The sequence below is a fragment of the Camellia sinensis genome, chromosome 11 (genome assembly GCF_055761805.1).
Source record: "Camellia sinensis isolate YWXY chromosome 11, ASM5576180v1, whole genome shotgun sequence".
Classification (NCBI taxonomy): domain Eukaryota; kingdom Viridiplantae; phylum Streptophyta; class Magnoliopsida; order Ericales; family Theaceae; genus Camellia; species Camellia sinensis.
The window spans coordinates 169,655,183-169,665,420 of NC_138971.1; the positions used below are offsets into that span (position 1 = coordinate 169,655,183).

General features: G+C 40.7%; 1 long non-coding RNA gene across 1 annotated transcript; it reads left to right on the top strand.

Annotated features, from left to right (window-relative positions):
• Positions 1-4,106: 4,106 nt before the first annotated feature.
• On the top strand, positions 4,107-5,494 carry LOC145803344 (uncharacterized). Its single transcript, XR_014345451.1, has 2 exons — positions 4,107-4,971; positions 5,103-5,494. It is a non-coding gene; the product is annotated as an uncharacterized LOC145803344 (long non-coding RNA).
• The last annotated feature ends 4,744 nt before the right edge of the window (positions 5,495-10,238 follow it).

Below are 10,238 nucleotides of genomic sequence, written 5' to 3' on the forward strand. Positions count from 1 at the left end.
AAACCATCTGGAAAAACATCTGGGAATTCTCTAACTATAGGAATACTGTCCACATTAGCTTTAGCATCAATAGGTACAGTTAATATACAACATAGATACCATTTACACCCCTTTTTAATTAGTTTAAAAGCTTTCATAGACGAAATCAGATATGGGCGAGGCACTACACCAACTCCGTTAAATACAAATTCAGGCAATCCAGGTGGATGGAAAATAACTTGTTTTGTCACACAGTCTATGGTAGCATGATATTTTGTTAACCAGTCCATTCCCAATATCACATCGAAATGATCGATATTCAAAGGCAGTAAATCAATATACAAATGCACATCCCCAACAATAATTTCACATACAGGATACATGTAAGCACAAGTCATGGATCCCCCAACAGGTGAAGATACAACTAACAAATAATTCATGGGTTCCAATGGTCTATTTAGTTTTCACGAAAAAGCATGCGAGACATATGAATGTGTAGACCCCGAATCAATCAGAACATAACCGTTTTGGGTACAGATTAAGAATATACCTGACACAACGGTCTCGGTATTCTGCACATCTCCTGGTACAAGTGCGAAGACTCAGCCTTGCCTTAGAGGCTCCTTTTCGGTAGCTTTGGGGTTGGGTTTTAGTGGGACAGTTGATGCTGCGGCACTAGCAGCAGCTTTACTATTGCCTTGGGAAGTGGAAGGGCAATCTTTGACCATGTGGCCCACCTTGACACACCTATAACAAGCACTAGAAATTTTATAACAAACCCCTTTGTGCCTTTTTCCACATTTGGAGCAGGGTGGTATGGAACCACTTCCCTGACTAGAATTGTTTGTTGACCCTGTGTTCTGCTTTTTATTCAATGAACTGTTCCGGCCTTTCTTAAACTTAAAGCCCCGTCTCTTACCATGTCATTCAGTCGCTGGTGTTTCGGTCTGTTTTAATGCCTCGATGTTCGACTCAGCTATTATCGCCAGGTCAAGAACATCCACATATTTCAGTAACTTCAGCACATTGATTCTGTCAAGTATCTCTACATTAAGGCTGCCTTCAAACTTCCTGACCTTTTTGTAATCAGTGTCCACCATGTGTGGCGCGTATCTGGCGAGTTCAGTAAACTTTGATTCATACTCTACCACTGACATAGTACCTTGTTTCAACTGTTCAAACTTAGTCACTTTGCGATCCCTGACACACTGAAGAATGTATTTTTCAAAGAAGGCTTCTTTAAATTGAGCCCAAGTCAAAGTAGTATTGGTGTCACAAACAAGCATCCACCATCTTCTGGCCTCTTCTTGTAATGTAAAGGTAGCCAGCAATACCTTGTGTGCTTCGGAACACGGAAACACTTCAAATAATTTATCTGTTTCTAGAACCCATGCTTCGACCTTTAATGGTTCAAGGCCTCCCTGGAAGGATGGTGGTTTCATTTTACTAAACTTCTGTGTCAAAGCAATTATATCATCATTAACATTTTGCTCCGGTTGAACTGGAGGAGGTGAGGGCTGTTGGCTCTGTTGTAACCTCAAGGCCTCAATCAACAGTTCAACCGTTCTTTCTAATCTTGCCATCCTTGCCTCAGATGATTCGGATTCATCAGCATTTCGCGCATTGTCCATTTCAGTATAGACAATATGGTAATAATAAACATAGGCAGTTACATACTTAAACACATTAGCACATTAGCACATATATTCATGTCATGGCCACACACACTTTCTCATGCTCATGCAATGTCCTAATTACTTTTCTAGGGCATCCTGTAGCTTATTTGGACATGTGTGTGCAGTATAACTCGTGGTTTGATATCGCTCTGATACCACTCTGTCACGACCCAAACCCGCCCCTATGGGTTTAGCACCATAACTGGCCAGTAATCCGTGATTACCGAAGGCCTACCTAACAGTAATGACAACAGTATAGAGTAGAGGGGCTGGCAGAAGCCAAAACAGTAAATAAAAGGTGTCCAATGAGCTGTGACAGTCTGAATACAAAAATACTTTTATGAACAAGTCACATTTGTAACCAAAACACATTTACATATCAGATATACATACATACAAGTTAGGGATTCAATCCCTATGCCATAACTGTACAGTAGGAGTCTATAACATCTATTACAAAACAGAAACAGAAGGGTGAATCCGAACACCCCAAAACTGGCGTAGCTTGCACAGACTTGGAACCTCGAGGCGAGGTACAAAGGTTGGCTTGACAAAACAAGAGTTAACCCGACGCTCCTAGCTCCGGTCTAGTGCCTGGGCACCTACATATATATATATATATATATATATAAACAGTGAGCTAAAGCCTAGTGAATAACAGTTATGGAAAGAGGTTAAGAATGAATGTCCTTTCAGTAATTAAACAGTCATATCAGTCACTTAGAAACCATAGCAGTTATATGTTGTGCATCCCATAGCAAAACAGTACAGTAGGTCTTAACAGACCGAACAGTCAGTTGATGGCCATCATAACAGTAACAGTAGTGGTTCCAAACATAGGAACTGAAAGAGATCTCTGTGACAGTAGCAGTAACAGTAAATTGCTATGGATGCCACGGATACAGTTCACAAGTAGGACAAACATTCATTCATTAAATAATAATGGTTCAGTAAGTAGAACAGTTGATCATTCAGAAAATAATCGTAATTGAACATATCTTTACAACATTATTACTCACAGAGCACTGGGCTATAAGCAGCTAGTAGGCGTCCTCGGGTGCCAACCCTACACAGTTACAAAATGAACACACAATAAGTTACACACTCGGGAATCAACAACTTAGTCCCTTTCTTGACTCGGTGTGGTTCTACATCAACATCCTCATTAAGATGCCTTAAATATGGCCTAGGAATGCCTAGGATGGAAAGAGGATATAAAGATGCACTTTAAAACACTTTTCAAAATTTGCTGAAATAGGGGTCCACGCTCGAGCGTGGCTTCTACACTCGAGCAGACATGCAGACAAAGGAGCCCCGCTCGAGAGTGACTTCTTATGCTCGACTTGAGCGGATTGAAAACTTCATAAAAAGTACTGGATGCATGCAATTCACACTCGAAGGACGCTCGACCCCCGCTCGAGCGTGAGACTCAGGTCCTCGCTCGAGCGTGAACTTTCTCGCTCGAGCGGACTGTAAAACACATGAACTTCTGGGCATATGCATTTCATGCTCAAGCGTAGATGCATGTACTCAGAGTGCACGCTCGAGCGTGAAGTCCTACGCTCGAGCGTGGGTCCAAAATCTGGAATTTCCAAATTGAACCTTGTATGAGAGGGTTCAAGAACGTCGTTGAAAAATTTGAAGATCCTTGAAGAACAACTTCGAATTCTCTAGAAGATGATGAGAGGCTTAGATTCTTCAATAGTCTCAACTCAAGAACACAAGAGTAAAGGAGATGATGGAGATAAGAGATTGGGTGAAGAAGAATGCAAAATGGCTAGAGAGAAAATAATGGCAAGGCTCTCTCATGGATCTCCCACTTTCACTCTCAAGGTTGATAATGGAGAAGGGAAATTAGTTCTTTCTAGGGGTGGGCATAGGGTTATCCGACCCGCCCTACCCTACCCTACCCTACCCGCAGACTTTTGGGCGGTTTCGCAAATACGTTAGGGTCGGGTGTGGTTTGGATTATGGCTGAATTTCGGGTTGCGGGCGGGTTGCTGGTTTGAACCGCACCCGCCCAACCCGCCCGCTTACACAGATTTTTTTATTTTTTTTTATATGTAAAATATGAACAGTTGAATTAGATCTGTTTATTTTCTAAATGTTTTAGTTGGAGCCATATGTAATGAGATCTGTTTATAGATCTGTTTATGTTGGATATGTAATTAGATCTGTTTATATTGGACTTTGTAGCTTGCCCTGATGATCTAATTAGATCTGTTTTTTATTTGATATTCTGGTTGCCCTAATTAGATCTATTTTTTATTTGATATTTTGAGGAATCTGATAAGGCATATATGAGTTGTTTGAGTTGTTTGAGGCATCCTCTTGTTTGACTCTGAATGTTTAGTTGTTGGGTTTGATCTGGCAATTGAAAACTTGTCTTTTGTTGTATATCCTTTTCTTTTTTTCAAATGGGAAGAGATATTGTGTTGATGTCAATTATTAGGAACTTTATAAGGTTCTTTTTTTTATGGATCAAGCAGCTCTTTGGAGAAGGGTTCTTAATGTTTTGTCTGCAATAATGAGCTTCTTTTTTCTTTTTTTTGTTGACGTCTTTGATATAAAGGAATTGGGGTGCTATTTTACTTTATTTGAATCTAGTTGTATAGTAATTTGTAAGTACCAGACATCAATGGCAAGACCATATTGTTAGTATTACGAAGTCTAATCCTAGTGGTTTTTCTTCTTAACTTATCAATAAAAAACAATAATAGCTGAATCTTTTGGAAGAAGTATCTGTGAATTCTCAAAATGTCACTGATGTTTTTGCATGCTTTTGGTATGAAAACCGTTAATACAATGCTACATAGGATTTAATAAGACAAGTGTAATTATTCTGCTTCTTTGATGGTATCCTCATCAATGTATCTTTTCATTTTGATTTCGTGTCTTGCTCTGCTTCTTTGACTGCATGTCATCTTTAAAATGCAAATATAAAATGGTAAGGCATAAAGGGACACCCAAGAGAGCAAGTGGAACTTTAGAAAATTTTATTTTGTGATTTACCTGTGTTTGCTTCTGAACTGTGATAGATTATACTTCCCATACATTTCAGTTGTATGTAAGATGGCAAAGGCCAACTTCCCATTACAGTCAAAAAAAGAAAAGGATATACAACAAAAGACAAGTTTTGTTTGAGAATTTATTTATCTATATTTTTATTTGTATTATTCATTTTCTAATGTAAGTTTTATTAATCTTCTCTTGTTGACTTCTAATTAGGTACTTTGGAGTCAAGCTCATCTTCAACTTCAACCTCAACCTATAATGTTGATGCTATAATTGATGTCTAATATCCATTTGGTCATTGGTAATTTTTTCATATACTCAACACATTTTCTTACTATATTGAGATGCAATATATAGACATTTGTTTATCTTTTCATTTCTTACTATAATTGAAGATTAAAGTTTATATTTTTTCAATATGTTTTTGTGTAGGGTTCATCAATCAAATGCATGGAATTAGAATTGGAATTGGAATTGGAATTTGTGAAAGTTGAATTGGATGTGATTCATGAAGATGAAATTTGATATCTTAGAAATGTTTTAATTTTATTTCATGGGTTTGTATTGAATGAAGTTTGACAACAATTTTTTTTTTTATTTACGTTTTGGTTTTGGATGAATGTAAGTTAATGAATTTTTATTTTTTTTGCATTTTGGATGAATGTAAGTTAATGAAGAATTTTTTTTTTTTTTTTGGAGGGGGGGTAGGAATGATGAATGTTGAATTTTCAATGTACGATTTTTTTATTTGGGTTATGAATGACGAATGTAGGATGAATGCAAGTTAGTGATGAATGTAGATTTTGTTTAGGTTACGAATTGAATTTTTTGTGTTTTTTATTTTATAAGTTTTAATTCATTAATTATTAATGTTGGGGCATTCTAAAAAATATAAGGAAAAAGGTCCAAAATAAAGATTGACAAAATAGGAAAAAAAAAAGGTTTAAAAATAAATTTTTGAAAAAAAAGTTCAATCCGCAAACCGCCCGCAACCGCCCGCACATCCGCAAACCCTATCCGCACAAACCGCAAACCGCATTGCGGGCGGTTGCGGGTTGACTTTTTCCCAAACCGCATAGATGCGGGCGGGTCCAAACCGAACTGCAAACCATCCCAAACCGAACCGCGAACACCCCTAGTTCTTTCCCAAGAGTTAATTCTCCAAAATCCATCCTTTGTAAAGCTATGGGTGGGTGCTATTTATAGGCACCTTATGATATAGGATGGAGCCCATGTGCAAGGCACATGAGGAATGTTCTCTTTAACCACCTTGTCCGAGGAGGTGACCTCTCCGAGGATTAGGAAAACCCTGAAGAGGAGATCAACGTCTCGGCGAACCCTTCTTCTTAGCCACACCTAACCAATGATCCCTAATCATTCCAAAGGGTTAGGGGTAGTCCCAGAGGACGTCCTACCGCTAAATATTGCCGAGTCTCATGGACCCCCCGGAGTCGTGCCACCTCGACTCGGGTATAGGCTAGTTTAACCAAAGAGTGAATTTATCTCCACTCACCATCTTCGGAATCGGGTCCTTTGTTCGAACTCCATTACGCCCATGGTTCTGGTACGTAGATCCCGAAAAGCTCCGAGCCCGCAAGTGTTCTGGGACTCATTAACGGAGCGACTTCTAGATTGCGTTTGAATCCGTTCGAAGCCAGGTGCTTCGGATCTCTAGGTTCGTGTATCAAAACCCTTTCGAGTCCGAGCCCGAGTAAGTCTCTAAATTCGTGGATCCGAACCCTTTCGAGGCTTAGAGCGATTCAGCCTGTTTAATGGCGATAAATTCGGGCCCACCAATCTCTTGGACTACTGGGCCTAATTAATTTAGTGGGTTCAAAAATAACTCCTCTTACATTTGCTCCTTGCGTGTACGAGAAATTTTAAATTTCTCAGACATGCATGTTGTCACTCCTTCGGCCCTGCTTTGCATCACATCCCCAGAAATATGTTATCTTGGCAGAGCCTATGGATAAAGTTGATGACGCACTGTAATTTATGGATAAAATTGACAAGTAAATTTTTTAATTTTATTTTTTTTTTGAAAGAAGAATCAAAACTTGAATTGTTCTCCACCAACCAAACCTTGACATTTAATTCACACAGCATCAACCAAGCTGCCAAAGAAAATAATAATAATAATTCTTTTCCTTGAAAATAAACAAATCACAAAAGTTGACCTCTTTTTTTAAGTCAAGAAAAATCAATTCTTTTCCTCTGGAAACAAACAAGGAGCTACTTTTTTTCCTTTTCTTTCTAGAAGATTTCAAAACCCTTCAGCTTTTTTTTTTTTTAAATTCACTCCAGGTGATATTTTCCCATAGACACCCAGAACACATTTTCTCTCTAGCAACGTAAACCCATTTATGGCAGCCAAACAAATCTTAAAGAAACCGTTATAGAGAGAGAATAATTTGAGAGACCACACAAACCACACTTTTCCATTTCTTGTTAGGCAATCAAACGAATCTATCTATATATGGATATATATATATATATATAAATAGTATATTATGAGAATATTCCAGCATCACACCTCCCTTCTTTCTATTTAAGAACAGGTGTAAAACCCTAAATCTCACGTCTTTTTTGCTCATAGCCGTTTCAGGTCTCTCTCTCTCTACATGCACCAACCCAGCTCATTTCTTCTTCAACAAAACAGACCTTCTTTTCCAACGAAGCTCCGTAGCTGCTACACCAAAAGCTAACGTTGGTTGCTCACAAGGCCAACCCAGCTTGCTGCCACTCCGAGTGTCGTCGTCATCACCGAAGACCCACGCCACCTTGCACACCGTCGGCGGCCACAACCTTAGCTACCATTGGTATCGCAACTTGGGCAACTGTTGGTTTACGCCAACACTAGCCGTGACCGACCAACGCCGACCACGTCACCTACTCAGCGCGACGTCGGCCTGCCCAACATCCCTCTCGCCCACTGCTCGTGCACGCGACTTGCGCCACCTCTGCCCTGTCTTGACTTACGGCCAACGCTGTTTGATGCTTCTTGCTTCTTTCAGCTTTACACCTTATCCATTAGCATTTCAGATCTGTGGGTAAACTCTTGGGAAACCTCAATTTTTTATTATTATTATTTTTTTTTTTAGCTTTGACTCTTCTTGAACGAGACCAACACAGCTTTTCTTCTTCATGAACAAACCAGAACTACTGCGTTTAGTACACTGTCCTCCATAGCCACTCCCAGCAACGTCACCGACTTAACCCAGCTCCGACTGCCACAAACGTCGCGGCCCAACCACCACCTTGTCCTAGCTCCGACGGCTAGCACCGACGCTAACCTCTCTGCACAGTCACAGCTCTGCGATGTCTCTAGCAACATCACTGCGACTTTCAGCCTCAACTGCCCAGCGCCGACCACCGTTGGCTCTTCTCTGCCCTGACTTTGCCTTCTGCTCCGGCTGTTCAGTGCTATCCACACACGCCACCCACTCAACGTGTCGTGTGTGGTTTTGCCTAACGCAATTTCGGCGATATTTTCATAGTTTGGACCACACAAATTTTGGTTTTGCTTGCACACCCATTGGCTCCAGCCGTGATTAATCAATGCAAAACGCATCGCCGATTCAATGCGATATCGATTTGCCTACTTCCTGTCTCATCCATTGCTCGTGCCACCATTCTTGTTGATCATAGTCCGTAAAACCTCTCTGACTTTCAGCTTATATTTCCAACATCAGCCTCGGATTTCAGCCCCTAACTGTGGCTCCCTCTTCTTCTTGTATATACATATATTTTGTGGTAGTTTTTGTGAAAAGTCTTATTTCAACATCTATGATTCTAATGACACATTTTTTTTAAACAGATCAGAGGCTAAAGCTGTGTGTACATTGATTGCTATTGCAGAGCCAAACAACATAACTTCCTCAGAGACCCAGACTTTCCGGAGCTCGGTTTTGCTGAATAGCACCAACATCGGCGTCTTCGTAACACCACTACTGCTTCTGGCTTTCGAGAGCCACTGACGATGTCGTCTCCGTGACATCATCCGCGACCCCAACCTTGACTGCCCAACACCGCTCACTGCTGGCGTCATTCTGCTACTACTCCACCGCCAATCAATATTGGCTTCTCTCTGCTAGTACTCCGCCATCGGCTTCAACTATTCCAATGCAAACCACATACGTCGCCCACTCGTGTGTGGTTGCTGACTCTGCTACGACATCCCCGTTGTCTTCGTCCTCAACCATCCAGTACTGACCACGCCATTGCCCATTCAACGTGACGTGCGTGGTTGCTAACTCTGCTGGCTTCGGATTGTCCAACGCCACTCACACATGCCACCCTCTCAACGCGTCATGCGTGGTTCGGCCTAGCACAGTTTCGGTGTCACGACCCAAACCCGTCCCTATGGGTTTAGCACCATAACTGACCAGTAATCCGAGATTACCGAAGGCCTGCTTAACAGTAATACAGTAAAACAGAGTACAGGGGCCTGGCGGAAGCCAATATAGTAAATAAACAATGTCCAATGAGCTGTGACAGTCTGAATGCAAAAAGACTTTTCATTCAAATATATACAGTCAGACAAAACAGTATGTACAATGCATACAGTCATTTAGAACAGGGACTTAATCCCTAAACAGTACAGTACGGTAAACAAAACAGTTACAAAGATAGAAGGGGGAACTAAAACACCCCTAAGCCAAGGCTTGGCAGGCTCGGAACCTCGCAGTGAGGCACAGTAGTTTGCTTGACAAAAATGGGAGTCTAACCCACGCTCCTAGCTCCGGTCTAGTGCCTGAACACCTACATATATATATAAACAGTGAGCTAAAGCCCAGTGAATAACGTAATGCGTAAAGAGGTTAAGAATGAAATGTCCTTACAATAATGAAAACAATTCGTTAATTCAGTATATTAGTCATTCAGTCATATGTGGTACATCCATTAGCATAATAGTACAGTAAACAGTAGGTCTTAAAAGACCAAATAGTAAATGATGGCCATCAATCAGTAAACAGTAGTGGTTCCAACAAGGGAACCGACAGAGATCTCTGTAACAGTAACAATAAACAGTAATTGCTAAGGATGCCACAATACAGTTCAGAATATAGGACATTCATTCATTCAGTTAACAGTAATCAATTCAGAAACGGTACAGTTCAATTGTTCAGAAGATAATCATTTTGAACATATCGTTACACAGTTGTTACTCACAGAGTTCTGGGCTATAAGCAACTAGAGCGCGTCCCCGAAAGCCAACCCTAAACAGTTAACAGATTGAACACACACTAAGTTTCACAATTGGAAAAGGTAATAACTTAATCCCTAAACTGCCTCGGTGTGGTTCCACATCTATAGCCTCATTAAGATGCCTTAAACTAGGCCTAAGAATGCCTAGGATGGGATGAGGATGCAAAGATGCACTTTAAAAGCATTTTTAGAATTTTCAGAAAACAGGGGTCATGCTAGAGCGTGGCTTACTCCGCTCGAGCGTAGATGCAGACAAAGGTTTCTGCTCGAGCGTATACTTACTCGCTCGAGCGTTCTGCAAAACAGTCAAAAGTGCTAGATAGGTGAAAATCACGCTCGATTGGGCGCTCAACACCCGCT